Below are 24,434 nucleotides of genomic sequence, written 5' to 3'. Positions count from 1 at the left end.
ATCAGCTGTGACCTCGGGTTCACTTCCAAGGCTAGCAATCAATTTCACTGGCTGCAGACTACAGGTGTGGCCTAACCCCTATTGTATGTTGTGACCCTCCCGCAGCGCGCTGGCAGCTACAATATGTGAAGGGGGTAGCTGAGAATTTCCAGAGGTCTGCCAGTCCCTCCTAGGTGGGTACCTCCTTGTTTCCCCTGCATGTGGCTCATAATTCCTCCTATGCGATCCCTGATCCCAATTACGTGTGTTATGCTGTGAGTCATGTTCTGGTCTAGGGGGTTGATATACCTTATGTGTGTCTTTATAATTACAGTTCCGTGCATAATGTCCTTCCCTCTGGCAATTATAACATTTTTTTACATACGACTTACCATCAGGGGTCTGGGGTTTTGGCTGATGTGGCTTCGTTGTCAGGGCTTTTATACTTACTGTCATCAGCTTATCCCCCTGTGACTCCCTGTGCTTAATGATGTTCCGATCGTACTCGATAGCGGACTCTCTTAATGTAGCCACCGAAATACCTCTCCAGTTAGGTTGAGTGGTTTGTACCCTTGTTCTCAACGTTTCTTTTAAGCCGTCCATTAATACTGATACAGCTACCTCTCTATGATGTACATTTTTCTTAATGTCCTCGACCCCAGTGTATCTAGCCATTTCCTGCAGTGCTCGATGGAAATATTCAGATGCAGTTTCACCTTCTTTTTGTCTTATGGAAAAGATTTTATTCCACTTGACAACAGTAGGGAAATATACTCCTAATTGTAGGTTGATCTGTCGTACATTCTCCTGAGTGTATTCATCAGTGAGAGGTACTTCTATGTCTAATTTACAATCAGCAATGAATTTCACAGGGTCAATATTGGAGGGTAAACATGCCCGTAGCACTGTCCGCCAATCTTTGTTTGTGGGTTCGGTGGCGTTGCCTAATTCTCTAATAAACCTCTGACATGCGGCTAGATCCTTTCTGGGATCGGGAAATTCAGACATAATTGTCCTCAATTCTGTCCGGGACCAAGGACAATGCATAGCAATGTTCCTGACGGGAGTGATTCCCTGAGCGTCATTCTTCCCATTGGGGACTGCGATTACCCTGACAGGATTTAGTTCAATTACATCATTCTGAGTTGCTTCTACAATGTGAGGTGCAATTGTCTCTGCATAATGTACTGTACCGTACTTACCTGTGGACACGACCTCACCTGTCCCTCCGCTAGGGGCCTTTGCTACTGTTCTTACTGGTTGGGCCGTGCCCACTTGTGTGTCTTGTATGGTGGCTGCTAGAAAGAGTGCCGATATCGTGCTGGGCTCATCTTCTTGGTCGCAGTCCTGAGGGAAGTTTAAGATGGGATACAACTTGCACGGGTTAGCATTAATACATTTATCAAGTTCACTCTTATCATATATTAGTATGCCATTGTCTGTAGCCACTTTCTCCCCTGTAATATACGGTGGTGGTGGTGCAGTTGCTATCAGTTTCCTGCTAGGGTTGGAACCGGCTGCGTGAGCTAGTTCCCTCTGCATATCACCCTCTTGTTGCCATAAATGTAAACAGTTTGCGTGTCTGACCCTTTGTCTTCGGGATTTTAACAGACATATCCTAATCCTTAAATTCTGCAACACCTCTGGATTAAAACTGCCTACCCTAGGGAATGGTTCCCTATCTTTCGCAGTCATACGTTCCCATTCATTGCATAAAACCTCTGCGTGTGATCCATATTTCTCACACATTATGTACCTCGCCGACCCCTTGGGCCGCGGAATATCAACCTGAACCCTGGTTGATCGTCCCTTACTTGAGCAACTGGCCCCCATCTTTTGCAGGTATTGCCTTCTCAGCTAATTCCTACAAAAAAACAAAATACTCAATATAAGGCAACGGTGAAAGTTCAACGAGTGCTCTCACCCACTCACGCCCACATTGGCCAATACACCTAAACACTGTCGTCAGCGCCAGTACGTACCCAACCTAGGGCCCCTGTGTAACCTCTATTCACTGGAAATATACGGGAGTGACTTACCCTTCCCAGTAAATATTGGTCATTGGAGATTTCCTGAGTGACCAGAGAAACTCCCTTAAAATAAAAAAAATGTTACACAAATCACGTTGCGTGTGCTACACCTAGCGCTTATGATCCCGCGATTTTACGCAAAGCTCGTAAAAGGGTATCACGTTGAGCTAAGTATTGCACCCACGAACGCGCGGTCCAATCGCCCAGCGTATAGGTAACTGTTACTTATCCGCCGTACGACCAATGGAATCGTTTTTCAGGCTGCGAAACCTCAGCCGGAGCGTATCTGAACGGGCCTATATGGGTTCTACGCCAACCACCTGGGCTGTGCTCTCTACACAAAAACCTCGCTGGCCTTTGGTCTGCGGTACTCTATACCTTCGCTGACCTTTGGTCTGCGATATCTACTACTTTGCTCCTTTGTATTTTAATCGGGTTCCTGTCTATAGACAGATAGTTAAAAGATAGACAGTCATTAGTTAGACACTATATGGTCGACAGTCAAAAGTCAGAGAGGGTCAAAAGGCAGACAAGGTCAAAAGTCAGACAGTAAAAAGTCAGACAGGGTCAAAAGTCAGACAGGGTCAAAAGTCAGACAGGGTCAAAAGTCAGACAGTCAAAAGTAAGACAGTCAAAAGACAGACAGGGTCAAAAGTCAGACAGTCAAAAGTCAGACAGGGTCAAAAGTCAGACAGGGTCAAAAGTCAGACACAAAAAAATGTTTGATTTTTTCTGTTTTTTACAACTTTTGCCTCATTTACTATCCATGTCACACAAACTATTACTTTTTAGTAAAGTTGTGGTGAGCGAAGCGGAGTGGAATGAGACACCGAGCCCGAAGCGTGGCGAGCGGACAAATTTCACCAATTTTGGGTTAAAAATGTTTAAAAATACAAAAAAAATTGTTTTTTGTCTGTCTGACTTATGACCCTGTCTGACTTTTGACTGTCTGACATTTGACTGTCTGACTTTTGACCCTGTCTGACTTTTGACTGTCTGACTTTTGACCCTGTCTGACTTTTGACTGTCGACCATATAGTGTCTAACTAATCACTGTCTATCTTTTAACTGTCTATGAGCTATACCACACCCATTTTAATCAATGTTAACGTGAGCAAGCCACTCTCACGCCACCAAGTGTCCACTCACCTGGTGTGGTCTCCTACGGGATCCCGAATTCCCTGGGTCCACAAAACCTTTATTGTTTGCACACTCACGCTCGTTCACTCATATACACTTTGGTTTTTCTGTACAGAAAATTAACTTTCATTCAGATAAAACAGCCTTAGTTCCAGAGGTAATACAGTAAAAAAGTTTTTTAAACTAAATATGTCTGACGTCCTAGTGGATGCTGGGTACTCCGTAAGGACCATGGGGAATAGACGGGCTCCGCAGGAGACTGGGCACTCTTAAAAGAAAGATTAGGTACTACATCTGGTGTGCACTGGCTCCTCCCTCTATGCCCCTCCTCCAGACCTCAGTTAGAATCTGTGCCCGGCCAGAGCTGGATGCACTTAGTGGGCTCTCCTGAGCTCACTAAAAAAGAAAGTATTTGTTAGGTTTTTTATTTTCAGTGAGATCTGCTGGCAACAGACTCACTGCTACGAGGGACTGAGGGGAGAGAAGCAAACCTACCTGCTTGCAGCTAGCTTGTGCTTCTAAGGCTACTGGACACCATTAGCTCCAGAGGGATCGAACACAGGGCCCGACCTCGATCGTCCGTTCCCGGAGCCGCGCCGCCGTCCCCCTTGCAGAGCGAGAAGACGGAAGATTCCAGGAGAAAATCAGCGGCTGAAGACTCCGGTCTTCAATAAGGTAGCGCACAGCACTGCAGCTGTGCGCCATTGCTCCCACAGCACACCACACGCTCCGGTCACTGGTGGGTGCAGGGCGCTGGGGGGGGGGCGCCCTGGGCTGCAATTTGTATACCTTGGTTGGCAAAATGCACATAATACAGTATTAACTGTATATGTGCCTAATCCCCCGCCATAAATATTATTAAAAAAAGCGGGAGAAGCCCGCCGCTGAAGGGGCGGGGCTATCTTCCTCAGCACAGCCAGCGCCATTTTCTCTTCACAGCTCCGCTGGAAGGACGCTCCCCAGGCTCTCCCCTGCAGTATTCACTACGAGAAGGGTAAAAAAGAGAGGGGGGGCACATAAATTTAGGCGCAGAACGGTAATATAAGCAGCTATTGGGGGAAATTTCACTTTGTATTAGTGTAAATCCCTCTGTTATAAATAGCGCTCTGGTGTGTGCTGGCATACTCCCTCTCTGTCTTCCCAAAGGACTTTGTGGGGTCCTGTCCTCAGTCAGAGCATTCCCTGTGTGTGTGTGCGGTGTGTCGGTACGGCTGTGTCGACACGTTTGAGGAGGACGCTTACGTGGAGGCGGAGCAGGTACCGATAAGTGTGATGTCGCCCCCTGGGGGGCCGACACCAGAGTGGATGGATATGTGGAAGGTATTAACCGACAGTGTCAACTCCTTGCATAAAAGGTTCGATGACGCAGCTTTGGGACAGCCGGCATCTCAGCCCGCGCCTGCCCAGGCATCTCAGAGGCCATCAGGGGCTCAAAAACGCCCGCTACCTCAGATGGCAGACACAGATGTCGACACGGAGTCTGACTCCAGTGTCGACGAGGATGAGACAAATGTACAATCCACAAGGGCCATCCGATGCATGATTACGGCAATGAAAAATGTGTTGCACATTTCTGATATTAACCCGGTTACCACTAAAAAGGGTATTATGTTTGGGGAGAAAAAGCAGCCAGTGACTTTTCCCCCATCTGATGAGTTAAATGAATTGTGTGAAGAAGCGTGGTGTTCCCCAGATAAGAAATTAGTGATTTCTAAGCGGTTACTAATGGCGTACCCTTTCCCGCCAACGGACAGGTTACGTTGGGAAACATCCCCTAGGGTGGACAAGGCGCTCACACGCTTATCAAAAAAGGTGGCACTGCCGTCTCAGGATACGGCCGCCTTAAAGGAGCCTGCAGATAGAAAGCAGGAGGCTATCCTGAAGTCTGTGTATACACACTCAGGTACTATACTGAGACCTGCTATTGCTTCAGCATGGATGTGTAGTGGTGCAGCAGCTTGGTCTGATTCCCTGTCAGATAACATTGATTCCCTTGACAGGGATACTATTTTGCTAACCATAGAGCATATTAAAGACGTAGTCTTATATATGAGGGATGCACAGAGGGACATTTGCCGGCTGGCATCTAGAATTAATGCAATGTCCATTTCTGCCAGGAGAGTATTATGGACTCGGCAGTGGACAGGTGATGCAGATTCTAAAAGGCACATGGAAGTTTTGCCTTATAAGGGTGAGGAATTGTTTGGGGACGGTCTCTCGGACCTCGTATCCACAGCAACGGCTGGGAAGTCGACTTTTTTACCTCGGGTTCCCTCACAGCCTAAGAAAGCACCGTATTATCAAGTACAGTCCTTTCGGCCTCAGAAAGGCAAGCGGGTCAGAGGCGCGTCCTTTCTGCCCAGAGGCAGGGGTAGAGGGAAAAAGCTGCACCAGACAGCCAGTTCCCAGGAACAAAAATCCTCCCCTGCTTCCACTAAGTCCACCGCATGACGCTGGGGCTCCACAGGTGGAGCCAGGTGCGGTGGGGGCCCGTCTCCGGAACTTCAGCGACCAGTGGGTTCGCTCACAGGTGGATCTCTGGGTGCTACAAGTGGTATCTCAGGGATACAAGCTGGAGTTCGAGACGTCTCCCACTCGCCATTACCTCAAATCAGCCTTGCCAGCTACTCCCATGGAAAGGGAGGTAGTACTGGCTGCAATTCACAAGCTTTACCTTCAGCAGGTGATAATCAAAGTTCCCCTCCTTCAGCAAGGACGGGGTTACTATTCCACAATGTTTGTGGTACCGAAACCAGACGGTTCGGTAAGACCCATTCTAAATTTGAAATCCTTGAACACTTATATAAGGAAGTTCAAGTTCAAAATGGAATCGCTCAGGGCGGTTATTGCAAGCCTGGAAGAGGGGGATTTTATGGTGTCACTGGACATCAAGGATGCTTACCTACATGTCCTCATTTACCCACCTCACCAGGAGTACCTCAGGTTTGTGGTACAGGACTGCCATTACCAATTCCAGACGCTGCCGTTTGGTCTGTCCACGGCACGAGGGTGTTTACCAAAGTAATGGCCGAAATGATAATACTCCTTCGAAAGAAGGGAGTTATAATTATCCCATACTTGGACGATCTCCTTATAAAGGCAAGGTCCAAGGAGCAGTTGTTGATCGGAGTAGCACTATCTCAGGAAGTGCTACAACAGCACGGCTGGATTCTGAATATCCCAAAGTCGCAGCTGGTTCCTACGACGCGTCTGCTGTTCTTGGGCATGATTCTGGACACAGAACAGAAGAAGGTGTTTCTCCCGGAGGAGAAGGCCAAGGAGTTGTCCTCTCTGGTCAGAGACCTCCTGAAACCAAAACAGGTGTCGGTGCATCACTGCACGCGAGTCCTGGGAAAGATGGTAGCTTCTTACGAAGCAATTCCCTTCGGCAGGTTCCATGCAAGGATCTTTCAGTGGGATCTGTTAGACAAGTGGTCCGGATCGCATCTTCAGATGCATCGGCTGATCACCCTGTCCCCGAGGGCCAGGGTGTCTCTGCTGTGGTGGCTGCAGAGTGCTCATCTTCTCGAGGGCCGCAGATTCGGCATTCAGGACTGGGTCCTGGTGACCACGGATGCAAGCCTCCGAGGTTGGGGGCAGTCACTTAGGGAAGAAACTTCCAAGGACAATGGTCGAGTCAGGAGACTTCCCTACACATAAATATTCTGGAACTAAGGGCCATTTACAATGCCCTAAGTCAAGCAGAACCCCTGCTTCAAAACCAGCCGGTGCTGATTCAGTCAGACAACATCACGGCTGTCGCCCATGTAAACCGACAGGGCGGCACAAGAAGCAGGATGGCGATGGCAGAAGCCACAAAGATTCTCCGATGGGCGGAGAATCACGTCATAGCACTGTCAGCAGTGTTCATTCCGGGAGTGGACAACTGGGAAGCAGACTTCCTCAGCAGGCACGACCTCCACCCGGGAGAGTGGGGACTTCATCCAGAAGTCTTCCAGCTGATTGTAAATCGTTGGGAAAGGCCACAGGTGGACATGATGGCGTCCCACCTCAACAAAAAGCTAAAAAGATATTGCGCCAGGTCAAGGGACCCTCAGGCGATAGCTGTGGATGCTCTAGTGACACCGTGGGTGTACCAGTCGGTTTATGTGTTCCCTCCTCTTCCTCTCATACCAAAGGTGCTGAGGATAACAAGAAAGAGAGGAGTAAGAACTATACTCATCGTTCCGGATTGGCCAAGAAGAACTTGGTACCCGGAACTACAAGAAATGATCTCAGAGGACCCTTGGCCTCTGCCGCTCCGACAGGACCTGCTACAGCAGGGGCCCTGTCTGTTCCAAGACTTACCGCGGCTGCGTTTGACGGCATGGCGGTTGAACGCCGGATCCTAATGGAAAAGGGCATTCCGGTTTAAGTCATTCCTACGCTGATAAAGGCTAGGAAGGATGTGACAGCAAAACATTATCACCGCATATGGCGAAAATATGTTGCTTGGTGTGAGGCCATGAAGGCCCCAACAGAGGAATTTCAGCTGGGTCGATTTCTGCACTTCCTACAGTCAGGAGTGACTATGGGCCTAAAATTGGGATCCATTGAAGTCCAGATTTCGGCCCTGTCTATTTTCTTTCAAAAAGAACTGGCTTCACTGCCTGAAGTTCAGACGTTTGTTAAGGGAGTACTGCATATTCAGCCCCCTTTTGTGCCTCCGGTGGCACCTTGGGATCTCAACGTAGTGTTGAATTTCCTAAAATCACATTGGTTTGAGCCACTTCAGACTGTGGAGTTGAAGTATCTCACGTGGAAGGTAGTCATGCTGTTGGCCTTGGCCTCAGCTAGGCGTGTGTCAGAATTGGCGGCTTTGTCCTGTAAAAGCCCTTATCTGATTTTCCATATGGACAGGGCAGAATTGAGGACTCGTCCCCAATTTCTCCCAAAGGTGGTATCAGCGTTTCATTTAAACCAACCTATTGTGGTGCCTGCGGCTACTCGGGACTTGGAGGATTCCAAGTTGCTGGACGTAGTCCGGGCCCTAAAAATCTATGTTTCCAGGACAGCTAGAGTCAGGAAAACCGACTCGCTGTTTATCCTGCATGCACCCAACAAGCTGGGTGCTCCTGCTTCTAAGCAGACTATTGCACGCTGGATTTGTAGCACGATTCAGCAGGCTCATTCTGCGGCTGGACTGCCGCATCCTAAATCGGTAAAAGCCCATTCCACGAGGAAGGTGGGCTCTTCTTGGGCGGCTGCCCGAGGGGTCTCGGCTTTACAACTTTGCCGAGCTGCTACTTGGTCGGGATCAAACACTTTTGCAAAATTCTACAAGTTTGATACCCTGGCTGAGGAGGACCTTGAGTTTGCTCATTCGGTGCTGCAGAGTCATCCGCACTCTCCCGCCCGTTTGGGAGCTTTGGTATAATCCCCATGGTCCTTACGGAGTACCCAGCATCCACTAGGACGTCAGAGAAAATAAGATTTTACTCACCGGTAAATCTATTTCTCGTAGTCCGTAGTGGATACTGGGAGCCCGTCCCAAGTGCGGACTTTCTGCAATACATGTATATAGTTATTGCTTAACTATAGGGTTTTGTTATGAGCCATCTGTTAAATGAGGCTCAGTTGTTGTTCATACTGTTAACTGTGTTTAGTTATCACAAGTTGTACAGTTTGATAGGTGTGGCTGGTATGAGTCTTACCCTGGATTCCAAATCCTTTCCTAGTTATGTCAGCTCTTCCAGGCACAGTTCCTTAACTGAGGTCTGGAGGAGGGGCATAGAGGGAGGAGCCAGTGCACACCAGATGTAGTACCTAATCTTTCTTTTAAGAGTGCCCAGTCTCCTGCGGAGCCCGTCTATTCCCCATGGTCCTTACGGAGTACCCAGCATCCACTACGGACTACGAGAAATAGATTTACCGGTGAGTAAAATCTTATTATTGGAAACTGATCAATTTGTGCTATTATCGCGTGGCTACCGTCTCGCGCCTAAACTAAAACAATGCTATTGTGTGATTTGTACTTAGCGGTCGTACTTTTACGCACGTTGCGTAAACACGCCACGTGTGTATACCTTTACGTTGCGTACGCAGTCCTGTACTCTGTCCGAGACACGTGTACAAAGGCCGTACGTCCGCAGTATTACAAATCCCACACTGCTATAAATGTAAGCGATATTTAACTATAATCGCTCACTTAACACAACACACAGTTTCTTCTGTATAAACCTTTACAACTAGGCCAGGCTGCGTGTGCGTCTTACACTTACTTCCTTAAATATTAACTCTATATTTTAACTAAATAGCAACAAATTTTCACAGTACAGGTCAAAATGAATCTAATAATCAATACTTATGGCAATAATGCGGGCAGATATGCAAAGTACAAGTGTACAGGTGTATGCGTGTGTTGTGTGCGCATGTGGCGCCAAAACAGAAATCTCACAGATTTAAAAATAGCTTTGCGTTCTTACCTTACGGATCCCTCCAGCATCCCTACAAACCATGCACGGCAGACGCTTATCTAATCAGCACTAGTGTATCCACCAACCAAGAGAAGGCTTACGGGGGATACCTTTCCGCCCTTTGCTGATAGATAAAGTCTGCGTAAACCTGCTAGGCTGCGGGTATGAGGAAAAACCGGACGATGCCCCCAATTGATAATGTCGATATTATCTTAAACCATAAAGCTATACCTCTAGATACACTTTTACCGTGGAGCCGCTATGGCCGCTAGACTGAATACACGTGCTACGCACTTTGTACGCTGTTTGCGTACAGAGTCCCGTACGTGGTACGTACTTGGCGTACACACGCCGCGCTGAGCGTACAGAGTACGCGCAGCGCACACACACACAATTGATAACCCTTAAACCTTTTTCGTGATACAATGCAATGATATGATTACACTTTAAACCCTTAGCAGCAAAGTACTGCAACAATGTTATACCTTAAACCTTAAGTAGCGCTGACGGTATAAAGTACCCGCAGTGCGTACACCTTATCAATGCTTATAAACCTTATACACACCGGAGGCGGCATGCGCCGCGCTTACCCCTGCGTGTCTGCTGGTCGGTGTTGCGGCCTCTGCCTTCGCTGGGCCACGGGCTCCGGTGGCTGGTTAGCGCGGCTACCGGCGGTTCTCCGGGGCATGGGCGCCGTTATGACACCCGGCATCACGTGGACGGGGGGCAGGTGACATCATCAGACTGCTCCGCCAATCCAGTGCTGGCGGGAGTTTCAAAGTCAGACGCCGGACAGAGCTTCAGTGCCTGAGTATCGTCTTTCCCTGACGTAGATGCCAGTGCTCTTGTTCCAGGCAAGGATCTCTGCAGTTGTACTCCAGTGTCTCCGGCATTTCCAGCTGCCAGTTCGCTACACCGGCTCCAGTGTATTCAGCGGCCGGTAATCTCTCTGCGTACCAGCCATCCGTGTTCCTAGTAATCAGCATCTCAAGTCTCCGTCCTCAAGTTCCACAAATCCAACAGCGTCTCAGTCTCCGTTCTCAAGTTCCACAAATCCAACAGCGTCTCAGTCTCCGTTCTCAAGTTCCACAAATCCAACAGCGTCTCAGTCTCCGTTCTCAAGCTCTACAAATCCACAGCGTCTAAAACCCCTGCACTTCAATTCCTCACATCATCAGCGTCTCAGTCTCCGTTCTCAAGTTCTACAAATCCACAGCGTCTAAAACCCCTGCACTTCAGTTTCTCACGTCATCAGCGTCTCAATCTCCGTTCTCAAGTTCTACAAATGCACAGCGTCTAAAACCCCTGCACTTCAATTCCTCACATCATCAGCGTCTCAGTCTCCGCTCTCAAGTACTACAAATCCACAGCGTCTAAAACCCCTGCACTTCAGTTTCTCACATCATCAGCGTCTCTGTCACCACTCACAAGTTCTTCAACCATCAGTGCTATTAATCATCATTCATAAGCTCCATAAGTTATCAGTGACTTTCAAACATCACCCACAGTTTCTTCAATTACCAGCATCCCCAATACTGCTCACTAAACCCTTCAGTGGGTCTGGATATTTCCTCATTTATTCCTTTTTGGCATTTGACTTTAAGTTGTTTTCCTTTGCAATAAAGCTCTTTAATATTTCATCAAACTCCACTGTCAGCGTCCTGTATGAGGAAGTCCTATATCAGGCCTTCCCTTTTCCAGCTCAGTTGTGGTTCCTCTTCCCAACCATCGGAAGAATCCCCGAGTTCACAACACCCTCAGTCTAAGCCAGTGACAAGTAAAATATGCTTTTAAACCCTTTCAGGAAAGTGAGGGCACAACACCGATTTGTAGTTGAAACCACAGGGTTCTAAGGCCACCGTGGATTATTTCAAAAGGCAAAACAGTACAAATCATACACTACAGGCTAACAAGATAAATCTAAAACAGAGTAATGGCTACAGAGAATGTACATACGTGAGAATGTTCGCAAGCGCAACCCGGCCGGTCCTCCGCTTGTCAGCTAGAAAGCGTTCAGAGTCTTCTGACCGGCCAGGCAACAACGGTCTTTTTATACACAACTTACATATACAATACAATGGTCACTGTAATCTCATTGTCCATTGGACACAGAGATGTGTCTTTTCATTACAGGAGAGGTCATAGGTTGATTTGAAAAGGTGGGCGATGTCTTTCCCCAACTGCTCTGGTGGGTGGTATCCTCTGGATTCCCGCCGCATACATAATATACAGTAAATACAGTTAATATCTATATTCTACTTTTGCACATAACTATACGCTGGAACATGCGATCTTTCTCTAACCAACACCGGAATGTTACCCTTAAAATACCCTACAGCTGGATACTAGACATCACCTTCTAACCTTTATCTGACCCTTCCTATCATGCAAAGGCGAATCCCTTAGTCCTGGATCTGTTTAAACTGTTGATACTCGCTGATGTGGTGTAGGGGAACTATGTGTACAAAATGCACTATTTGGGTTAAATATGTAATGTTCTAATAACCCTCTACGCTCTCACAAACTCCGCCGTAAATACCCATACCACGCGCATGATCGCAGGAGTGATCCTACGCAAATTGCGGATATGTGCACGCACGGCGGACTGAGTGCACGCGCAGCGGGCATGTGCATGGGGTTAGTGCAGGGTATATGCATTACAATATTTTTCGACTTTGACAGTATCGACTGGCAGTACTATGATATCTTTGGACACACAGCTATCTGCAGTCCGGTGAGTCTGTCTTCCAGTTCAATGTACACTGCTACAGAAGGCAGTCAAGATCCAGAAGATACACAGACAAGCAGTGATGTCTGCCCGCCATCACCCCTGTTAATTGACGACACACTTGAGGACAGCGAACATGACACATCCTCCCACCCATCCATCAACACCTCTAGAAACAACGACAGCATAACTGCCACCATTGATGACGTCGTCGATGCTCAGACCAGTGACAGTGGGACTGTGCAAAGTGCCGTCACCGTCACCCCAACTTTGCAGAAAAACAGTAAGTACATGTTTACAATTTTTAACACACATAGCATACTTCCCCAATTTTTAAACATCTGTTTATGTGGGTAGTAAGAGTGGCCGGCGTGCCGGCAGCGTGGCGAGCGCAAATAAGCCCCTTGTGAGATCACTGCGCTCGCCACGCTGCTGGCACAGTAGCACGCTTTGCAATTTCTGCCCCCACCCAGGGTGGCTTTGCATTTTTATATATAGATCAATGTTGCAGAGTAGCTAGTGTGTAGGTGGGTTAATGCCACAAACACATGTTTGCTAACGCTGCTATTTTTATATACGCTCATTTTGTATTTCTTCTCTTCACAGTTTACACCGTACCGCCTAGAAGGAAGAAACCGAGCAAAGCGGAGCAAGTAGCTAAAGCTATGTCAAATGTCCTTGTTGACCAACTCCGAGAGATGGACACTGCTATGTCCGCACAGGAGGATGCAAGGCTCGACAGGTTTCTAGAGGCTGAACGCCAAATGCATGATGCATTTCTTTCCCAAGTCATGACAATGCAGGAACGCATGAGTAGAGAGCAGTATGAGCGTCACAGGGAATTGCACCAAATGAACATGGCGTTCTTTGAACGTTTGAGCAATACCTCAAGAGCACCAAACCAACACCACAACTCAATACCCTGAGCAGGGTTTTTCCACATTTAATCCTGGCCCATACTATGCCCCAAATACTTCACCATCTAACGCCCAAACCTCGGAGTTTACTGTATTCCACAATTTGCCATGAAGTTTTTCTAGGAGTGATCCATTTCATTGTAAGTGATAACTTGTAGCATCCAAACAGCTCCCAGATGTTAGTTTACAAACAGATGGGAGTTAGGAGCTGTTTGGCTGATACGAATTATCACTCAGTGAAATTTCAACTGTTGTTAAATAACCACCGTGTGGTTAGTGTTTATGCACAACTGTTTGTGCATTCTGTTCATTGGTTTTCTATGTTCTGTACTGTTTTGTATAGTGTCTACATTCAAGCACTTTTTATTTAATTTGTACACAGTAATAATATACTGCAGGGACACTGTGGTTAAATCACATTGGTGTTGTATCTACAAGCCTACCAGTGTGGGTTTTTTTTTATGACAATCAAAAAACTTGTTTGCAATTTGTTTCTTCATATATACACACAGTTGCTGGAAATGTGTTTTTTTTTTAAAGCATAAAAAAATAAACACAAAAATCAAAGGTGGAATACAAAATATATTTTTTTTATTTAACCAAACATGTTGTGCTGACTCTTAAACACTATTGTACCAGTGCTGCAAGGTTGGACGTAATAGTGTGACATATTTGTTCTGCAGCGGAGTTTGAGGCAGCCCCACACAAAGCACCTTCCACAAGTGGGTTTATAACCTCAGGGTCCTGCACAGTCCACTCAGGAAAGAATACTTCATTTTTTAGTTCACAGATGTTGTGCAGTATACAGCACGCAGCTACTACATTAGGCATGGTCTTTAGGTCAACATCATTGTGCTTCATCAAACAACGCCATCTTCCTTTTAACCTGCCAAAGGCGTTCTCTACCACCATCCTTGCTGAACTCAGGGTGTGAGTATAGGTTTGTTTCTCTGGGGTTAACTGGACCAGTTGGGTGTAGCCTTTCATAATCCAGGGGCGTAAAGGCTATGCAGCATCCCCGATGATGTGGACAGGGATCTCCAGCCATTCACAATCTTTGCATACTCTTTGGGGTACAGTCAGCCACCCTGCTTCTCCTCTACGATGTTGTACAGGTCAGAATTGGCAAGAACTCGGGAGACATGAGATCGGCCTGGCCAGCCAATGAACACATCTAGGAAACTAAAGAACAGTAAAATTTAAAAAAGTTAGAATGTAAAACACACACATGCAACTCATCCCACCACCCCAAAAATAAACATCAATATTTGTGGTCCACAACAGCCTGTAATATGATGGAGTGCCAGCCTTTCCTATTAAAATAGCATGGTTGTTACGTGGGGCAATAATGGGGATGTGTGTCCCATCAATCGCTCCTCCACACTGCGGATAGCCTTGCTCCACAAATCCTTTGATGGTATCCTGTAAGCGCTGTCCTTGTGGTAGAGATATGAAGCGCTTGTATAAGGTAGACACAATTGCTTGAGTCACCTGGTGGACTATGACACAGCAGGTGGAGATCACAACACCGAACAAGCATGAGATTGAGCGGTACTCTCCTGGGGTAGTATACCACCACAATGCAATAGCTAGCCTCCTGCGTGCCTCGATGGGTCTCCTAAGCCTGGTGGTCTGCATGTCAAGTGCTGGGGTAAGTAAGTCGAGGATGTAATCAAAGGTTGCACGAGACACATGGAAGTTAGCCATCCACTCATCATCCTGGTAAGCTTCCACGGTCCTCATAAAGGCTTCTCCGTGCCGGCGATCACTGGACCAAAATGAGCAGTTAGGCCCCATACTCACGCTCAGGATGGTACTCATCCTGGATGATATGAGGGCTCTCCTCCTGCGCAAATATTGGCGGCGACTAGCAGCCGTATCCACCATAAGTTGCGCCCTCCTCCTCCTCATAAAATATGTGTGCAGTATACTGCACAGTGAGACAAGCTGCATCATGCCGTCACTGTCTGTGTGAAACATCTGCAAAGCAGGTCTTAGTGCAGTGTGAAAGGGGTCAGTCCCGGGAGTGACCCGGCTGTGTGAGTGTAAAAGGGGTATAATTAAAAACCAGCCTGTAGCTTCATGTAGGCAAATGTAGCTTGTTTATATAAATTCCAATTTCCTGCAAAAATTTTCTATGCATTTATTAACTTCTGGGAGACTGGAGCGAAGTATGGAAACTGCAGTAGTTTATGCTATATGTCATTAAGTGAGGGTGCTGATTTCAACGTCCAGTGTAGAATCGTTTTTTGCCCCAGATTCACAATAATTGTCAGGAAGGGCAAGATAACCTTTCTGTGGGGACCTAGGTTCCAGTTTGTAAAATTGGAACAAAGGCAGACTAGTGGATCAGGCAGAACTTGTAAGGAGAAAATAAAATTAATGAAACAATTTTGCTCCATAACTTTTTTAACCTTTCTACAAATTGGCAGTAGCTATAACACACTTTAAACACGACCCTGATTCTGTGGGAATCGTGCCGACGTTGGGTAGGAGAAATGTGTGCCCTAGGGGGAGTGCAGCTATGCAGACTGTGAAGGATATCATCATAGAAATTAAAACTGAAATGGAGTGTACCTCAGAGATATTCTGCCATTTCCTATGTAACATTTCCCTTTGCAGTATGTCCGTGTTTGCTAAGAGATGATTGTATAAATATTTAGTTCCAAATAATCAGGTTCACAACTAGAGTCAGAGAAGCTGGGAGGAGAAGAAACATAATGGTGTACTTGGAGATATATAGAGAAGTGCTATCTGGGGAGGAGAGAAAAAATACAGCTTTAAGACCAAATATTGTGGGTTGCAGACAGGAGCCTGACACGGGTGCTACCCGGCTGCGACCCGCGTGAGGCACCTTTCCCACCACATTTGCCGGGTTGCTGACATCGCCGATGACGTGATGGGGCGGCACTTGGAGATCACATGATCTCCAAGCGCCGCCCGTACATTTACTGTAAGCAGGAAGCTGGGTCGATGCAACCTGGCTCCCGTTTACACAGCACAGTTTGCCAGGTTGAACACATGTTCAACCCTGCAAACTACCCGAGATGGAATTCTGAGTCACTCAACTCGGATTATTCCAACTCGACCCGTTTACACCTCACAGCAACACGGGTTATGCACGTTCATGTGCAATAACCTGTGTTATATGCTGGCAGTGTAAAAGGGGTATAACTGTTGTAAGTCAGAAAGGGATACAATTTTTGAACAATTTAGAGGAGCCAAAAAAGCCTTTACTGTAACTCTCCAAGCGAGCAAATTACTGTTAGTGAGGGAAAGAACAAATGGTTTCCTCATAAATGGAATCTAGGAGCAGACAAGGTGGTTTCTGTGCAATTTTTTGCTAATAGAAATTTAGGCAAAATACGTATCTCTATAATATGCTTATGTAAGGCTCCAGGAATGTCCACTAATTTGGTATGCACAAGGGCTCCCAGAGAAAGTGGAACAAACAAACATCCTATCAGTATATCCAATCTTGTCCAACAGCCAATCACTGATGTACAGTAATAGAAAACAAGGGATAGAGGGTAACAAGCAAGATTAGGAACTTCTAGTCCCCCTTTACTGCGAGGAGTTTTCACTTTTTACATGGCAATTCTGGGTCTTTTATTCTGCCAGAAAAATCTCTATATTATACAGTCCATCTTGGAGATATCTGGTTTTGATAAAGAAATTGGTAACACCTACATGCAGTAGAAATTTTTGGGAAATATGATACTTTTAATAACAGCTATTCAGCCTAGCAATAAAAAAGGAAGGGACTTCCAAACCATCTAGTAGGCTTGTAATATTAGCTATAATTGGTGAGAAATTGGGTTTATAGAGCAAAGGGAGTGACAAATGTTTAAGTAATTGGGTAGACGCAATCTTGAAAGGGTAGGATTCAGGGTCAAATGAAATAAAAGAGAAATGACCACACTAAAAGGTAGGATCTCAGGTTTGGCCAAATTCATCTTATATTGTGAGAAGGCTCTAAAGATCCATTGCTACTGGGAGTGACTGTTCTTGGTCTGAAAGAATCAGTAGCATGTCGTCTGCAAATAATGCAACCCTAAGATCAACCCTTCTCACTGAAATTTCAGTACTATGGGGGTAATTCCAAGTTGATCGCAGCAGGAATTTTGTTAGCAGTTGGGCAAAACCACGTGCACTGCAGGGGAGGCAGATTTAACATGTGCAGAGAGAGTTAGATTTGGGTGTGGTGTGTTCAATCTGCAATCTAATTTGCAGTGTAAAAATAAAGCAGCCAGTATTTACTAGAGATGAGCGGGTTCGGTTCCTCGGAATCCGAACCCGCCCGAACTTCAGTTTTTTTTACACGGGTCCGAGCGACTCGGATCTTCCCGCCTTGCTCGGTTAACCCGAGCGCGCCCGAACGTCATCATCACGCTGTCGGATTCTCGCGAGGCTCGGATTCTATCGCGAGACTCGGATTCTATATAAGGAGCCGCGCGTCGCCGCCATTTTTCACACGTGCATTGAGATTCATAGGGAGAGGACGTGGCTGGCGTCCTCCCCGTTTATAGAGATTCGAGAAGAGAGTGAGACAGAGAGAGACACAGTAGTAATTTTGGGGAGCATTAGGAGGAGTACTACTACTACTAGTACTTGCTGAAGTGATAGAGAGAGATAGTGTGACTGTATTATCTGACTTGTGGGGGAGACACTGACAGTGGGGAGCAGTTAGAGTCTGAGAGCAGGACTCAGGACTCAGGAGTACATATAACGTACAGTGCACACTTTTGCTGCCAGAGTGCCAGCCACACTGCCATTGTTTGTGACCACACTGACCACCAGTATAATATATATTGTGATTGTCTGCTTAGGACTCAGGAGTACTACTTGCAAGTTGCTGATAGTGTGACCAGTGACCTGACCACCAGTTTAATAATCACCACCAGTTTATGAGTTTAATATATATATATATATATATATAATTGTATATAATATATATATATATAATATTGTATACCACCTAGCACCTACCCGTGTTTTTTTTTTTTTTTTCTTTCTTCTTTATACATACTACTATAGTAGCTTACTGTAGCAGTCTGCGGTGCTGCTGAGCTGACAGTGTCCATCAGGTCCGTCATCAGTCATTACATAATAAATATATAATATATACCTGTCCGGCTGCAGTACTAGTGATATTATATATACATATATATTGATTTCATCTCATTATCATCCAGTCTATATTATCAGCAGACACAGTACGTTAGTCCACGGCTGTAGCTACCTCTGTGTCGGCACTCGGCAGTCCATCCATAATTGTATACCACCTACCCGTGGTTGTTTTTTTTTTCTTTCTTCTTTATACATACTACTATAGTAGCTTACTGTAGCAGTCTGCGGTGCTGCTGAGCTGACAGTGTCCAGCAGGTCCGTCATCAGTCATTACATAATAAATATATAATATATACCTGTCCGGCTGCAGTACTAGTGATATTATATATACATATATATTGATTTCATCTCATTATCATCCAGTCTATATTAGCAGCAGACACAGTACGGTAGTCCACGGCTGTAGCTACCTCTGTGTCGGCACTCGGCAGTCCATCCATAAGTATACTAGTATCCATCCATCTCCATTGTTTACCTGAGGTGCCTTTTAGTTGTGCCTATTAAAATATGGAGAACAAAAATGTTGAGGTTCCAAAATTAGGGAAAGATCAAGATCCACTTCCACCTCGTGCTGAAGCTGCTGCCACTAGTCATGGCCGAGACGATGAAATGCCAGCAACGTCGTCTGCCAAGGCCGATGCCCAATGTCATAGTACAAAGCATGTAAAATCCAAAACACCAAATATCAGTAAAAAAAGGACTCCAAAACCTAAAATAAAATTGTCGGAGGAGAAGCGTAAACTTGCCAATATGCCATTTACCACACGGAGTGGCAAGGAACGGCTGAGGCCCTGGCCTATGTTCATGGCTAGTGGTTCAGCTTCACATGAGGATGGAAGCACTCAGCCTCTCGCTAGAAAAATGAAAAGACTCAAGCTGGCAAAAGCACCGCAAAGAACTGTGCGTTCTTCGAAATCCCAAATCCACAAGGAAAGTCCAATTGTGTCGGTTGCGATGCCTGACCTTCCCAACACTGGACGTGAAGAGCATGCACCTTCCACCATTTGCACGCCCCCTGCAAGTGCTGGAAGGAGCACCCGCAGTCCAGTTCCTGATAGTCAGATTGAAGATGTCAGTGTTGAAGTACACCAGGATGAGGAGGATATGGGTGTTGCTGGCGCTGGGGAGGAAATTGACCAGGAGGATTCTGATGGTGAGGTGGTTTGTTTAAGTCAGGCACCCGGGGAGACACCTGTTGTCCGTGGGAGGAATATGGCCATTGACATGCCTGGTGAAAATACCAAAAAAATCAGCTCTTCGGTGTGGAAGTATTTCAACAGAAATGCGGACAACAGGTGTCAAGCCGTGTGTTGCCTTTGTCAAGCTGTAATAAGTAGGGGTAAGGACGTTAACCACCTCGGAACATCCTCCCTTATACGTCACCTGCAGCGCATTCATAATAAGTCAGTGACAAGTTCAAAAACTTTGGGTGACAGCGGAAGCAGTCCACTGACCAGTAAATCCCTTCCTCTTGTAACCAAGCTCACGCAAACCACCCCACCAACTCCCTCAGTGTCAATTTCCTCCTTACCTAGGAATGCCAATAGTCCTGCAGGCCATGTCACCGGCAATTCTGACGAGTCCTCTCCTGCCTGGGATTCCTCCGATGCATCCTTGAGTGTAATGCCTACTGCTGCTGGCGCTGCTGTTGTTGCTGCTGGGAGTCGATCGTCATCCCAGAGGGGAAGTCGTAAGCCCACTTGTACTACTTCCAGTAAGCAACTGACTGTCCAACAGTCTTTTGTGAGGAAGATGAAATATCACAGCAGTCATCCGGCTGCAAAGCGGATAACTGAGGCCTTGACAACTATGTTGGTGTTAGACGTGCGTCCGGTATCCGCCGTTAGTTCACAGGGAACTAGACAATTTCTTGAGGTAGTGTGCCCCCGTTACCAAATACCATCTAGGTTCCACTTCTCTAGGCAGGCGATACCGAGAATGTACACGGACGTCAGAAAAAGACTCACCAGTGTCCTAAAAAATGCAGTTGTACCCAATGTCCACTTAACCACGGACATGTGGAGCAGGGCAGGGTCAGGACTATATGACTGTGACAGCCCACTGGGTAGATGTATGGACTCCCGCCGCAAGAACAGCAGCGGCGGCACCAGTAGCAGCATCTCGCAAACGCCAACTCTTTCCTAGGCAGGCTACGCTTTGTATCACCGCTTTCCAGAATACGCACACAGCTGAAAACCTCTTACGGCAACTGAGGAAGATCATCGCGGAATGGCTTACCCCAATTGGACTCTCCCGTGGATTTGTGGCATCGGACAACGCCAGCAATATTGTGTGTGCATTAAATCTGGGCAAATTCCAGCACGTCCCATGTTTTGCACATACCTTGAATTTGGTGGTGCAGAATTTTTTAAAAAACGACAGGGGTGTGCAAGAGATGCTGTCGGTGGCCAGAAGAATTGCGGGACACTTTCGGCGTACAGGCACCACGTACAGAAGACTGGAGCACCACCAAAAACAACTGAACCTGCCCTGCCATCATCTGAAGCAAGAAGTGGTAACGAGGTGGAATTCAACCCTCTATATGCTTCAGAGGTTGGAGGAGCAGCAAAAGGCCATTCAAGCCTATACAATTCAGCACGATATAGGAGGTGGAATGCACCTGTCTCAAGCGCAGTGGAGAATGATTTCAACATTGTGCAAGGTTCTGATGCCCTTTGAACTTGCCACACGTGAAGTCAGTTCAGACACTGCCAGCCTGAGTCAGGTCATTCCCCTCATCAGGCTTTTGCAGAAGAAGCTGGAGACATTGAAGGAGGAGCTAACACGGAGCTATTCCGCTAGGCATGTGGGACTTGTGGATGGAGCCCTTAATTCGCTTAACAAGGATTCACGGGTGGTCAATCTGTTGAAATCAGAGCACTACATTTTGGCCACCATGCTCGATCCTAGATTTAAAGCCTACCTTGGATCTCTCTTTCCGGCAGACACAAGTCTGCTGGGGTTCAAAGACCTGCTGGTGAGAAAATTGTCAAGTCAAGCGGAACGCGACCTGTCAACATCTCCTCCTTCACATTCTCCCGCAACTGGGGGTGCGAGGAAAAGGCTCAGAATTCCGAGCCCACCCGCTGGCGGTGATGCAGGGCAGTCTGGAGCGACTGCTGATGCTGACATCTGGTCCGGACTGAAGGACCTGACAACGATTACGGACATGTCGTCTACTGTCACTGCATATGATTCTCTCACCATTGAAAGAATGGTGGAGGATTATATGAGTGACCGCATCCAAGTAGGCACGTCACACAGTCCGTACTTATACTGGCAGGAAAAAGAGGCAATTTGGAGGCCCTTGCACAAACTGGCTTTATTCTACCTAAGTTGCCCTCCCACAAGTGTGTACTCCGAAAGAGTGTTTAGTGCCGCCGCTCACCTTGTCAGCAATCGGCGTACGAGGTTACATCCAGAAAATGTGGAGAAGATGATGTTCATTAAAATGAATTATAATCAATTCCTCCGTGGAGACATTGACCAGCAGCAATTGCCTCCACAAAGTACACAGGGAGCTGAGATGGTGGATTCCAGTGGGGACGAATTGATAATCTGTGAGGAGGGGGATGTACACGGTGATATATCGGAGGATGATGATGAGGTGGACATCTTGCCTCTGTAGAGCCAGTTTGTGCAAGGAGAGATTAATTGCTTCTTTTTTGGTGGGGGTCCAAACCAACCCGTCATTTCAGTCACAGTCATGTGGCAGACCCTGTCACTGAAATATTGGGTTGGTTAAAGTGTGCATGTCCTGTTTATACAACATAAGGGTGGGTGGGAGGGCCCAAGGACAATTCCATCTTGCACCTCTTTTTTCTTAAATTTTTCTTTGCGTCATGTGCTGTTTGGGGAGTATTTTTTGGAAGGGCCATCCTGCGTGACACTGCAGTGACACTCCTAGATGGGCCCGGTGTTTGTGTCGGCCACTAGGGTCGCTTATCTTACTCACACAGCTACCTCATTGCGCCTCTTTTTTTCTTTGCGTCATGTGCTGTTTGGGGAGGGTTTTTTGGAAGGGACATCCTGCGTGACACTGCAGTGCCACTCCTAGATGGGCCCGGTGTTTGTGTCGGCCACTAGGGTCGCTTATCTTACTCACACAGCTACCTCATTGCGCCTCTTTTTTTCTTTGCGTCATGTGCTGTTTGGGGAGGGTTTTTTGGAAGGGACATCCTGCGTGACACTGCAGTGCCACTCCTAGATGGGCCCGGTGTTTGTGTCGGCCACTAGGGTCGCTTATCTTACTCACACAGCTACCTCATTGCGCCTCTTTTTTTCTTTGCGTCATGTGCTGTTTGGGGAGGGTTTTTTGGAAGGGACATCCTGCTTGACACTGCAGTGCCACTCCTAGATGGGCCCGGTGTTTGTGTCGGCCACTAGGGTCGCTTATCTTACTCACACAGCTACCTCATTGCGCCTCTTTTTTTCTTTGCGTCATGTGCTGTTTGGGGAGGGTTTTTTGAAAGGGACATCCTGCGTGACACTGCAGTGCCACTCCTAGATGGGCCAGGTGTTTGTGTCGGCCACTAGGGTCGCTTATCTTACTCACACAGCTACCTCATTGCGCCTCTTTTTTTCTTTGCGTCATGTGCTGTTTGGGGAGGGTTTTTTGGAAGGGCCATCCTGCGTGACACTGCAGTGCCACTCCTAGATGGGCCAGGTGTTTGTGTCGGCCACTAGGGTCGCTTAGCTTAGTCATCCAGCGACCTCGGTGCAAATTTTAGGACTAAAAATAATATTGTGAGGTGTGAGGTATTCAGAATAGACTGAAAATGAGTGGAAATTATGGTTTTTGAGGTTAATAATACTTTGGGATCAAAATGACCCCCAAATTCTATGATTTAAGCTGTTTTTTAGGGTTTTTTGAAAAAAACACCCGAATCCAAAACACACCCGAATCCGACAAAAAAAATTCGGTGAGGTTTTGCCAAAACGCGGTCGAACCCAAAACACGGCCGCGGAACCGAACCCAAAACCAAAACACAAAACCCGAAAAATTTCAAGTGCACATCTCTAGTATTTACCCTGCACAGAAACAAAATAACCCACCCAAATCTAACTCTTTCTGCACATGTTATATCTGCCTCCCCTGCAGTGCACATGGGCCCTCATTCCGAGTTGTTCGCTCGGTATTTTTCATCGCATCGCAGTGAAAATCCGCTTAGTACGCATGCGCAATGTTCGCACTGCGACTGCGCCAAGTAACTTTACTATGAAGAAAGTATTTTTACTCACGGCTTTTTCTTCGCTCCGGCGATCGTAATGTGATTGACAGGAAATGGGTGTTACTGGGCGGATACACGGCGTTTCAGGGGCGTGTGGCTGAAAACGCTACCGTTTCCGGAAAAAACGCAGGAGTGGCCGGGGAAACGGTGGGAGTGCCTGGGCGAACGCTGGGTGTGTTTGTGACGTCAACCAGGAACGACAAGCACTGAAATGATCGCACAGGCAGAGTAAGTCTGGAGCTACTCTGAAACTGCTAACTCGTTTGTAATCGCAATATTGCGCGTACGTCGGTCGCAATTTTAAGAAGCTAAGATTCACTCCCAGTAGGCGGCGGCTTAGCGTGTGTAACTCTGCTACATTCGCCTTGCGAGCGAACAACTCGGAATGAGGGCCATGGTTTTGCCCAACTGCTAACAAAATTCCTGCTGCGATCAACTTGGAATTACACCCTATGAGGGGAGGAACGGAGTGCTATTTCTAAGGCAGTTGCGTAACTAGAAATTTTTCACCCCCAAGCCAAAACATTTTCTGGCACCCCCCACCCATAATTACCACTAGTAAAGTGATGCATCTGCGCGCGCCATAAAGAGGGTGTGGCCCTGCTGAAATGGGTGTGGCGTTGCTTAAAGGGGCGTGACATTGCAGGAAAAGACTACCTTATACCCCAGTTTTGCAACCTGCACGCCCAGACGTTGGCCACCGCAGGAGAAAAAAAAATCCTGATTCATGCACCTTACATTATTTGTCATTTTTGTTCCTTATAGTAATGCCCAGTATACATTATGCCACGTACTGCATGGCCCTTAGACATTATGCCACACACAATAATGCCCATTATACAATATGCCACACACCGTAATAC

Source organism: Pseudophryne corroboree, chromosome 1, assembly GCF_028390025.1.
Source record: "Pseudophryne corroboree isolate aPseCor3 chromosome 1, aPseCor3.hap2, whole genome shotgun sequence".
Lineage (NCBI taxonomy): Eukaryota > Metazoa > Chordata > Amphibia > Anura > Myobatrachidae > Pseudophryne > Pseudophryne corroboree.
This window is presented reverse-complemented; position numbering follows the sequence as displayed.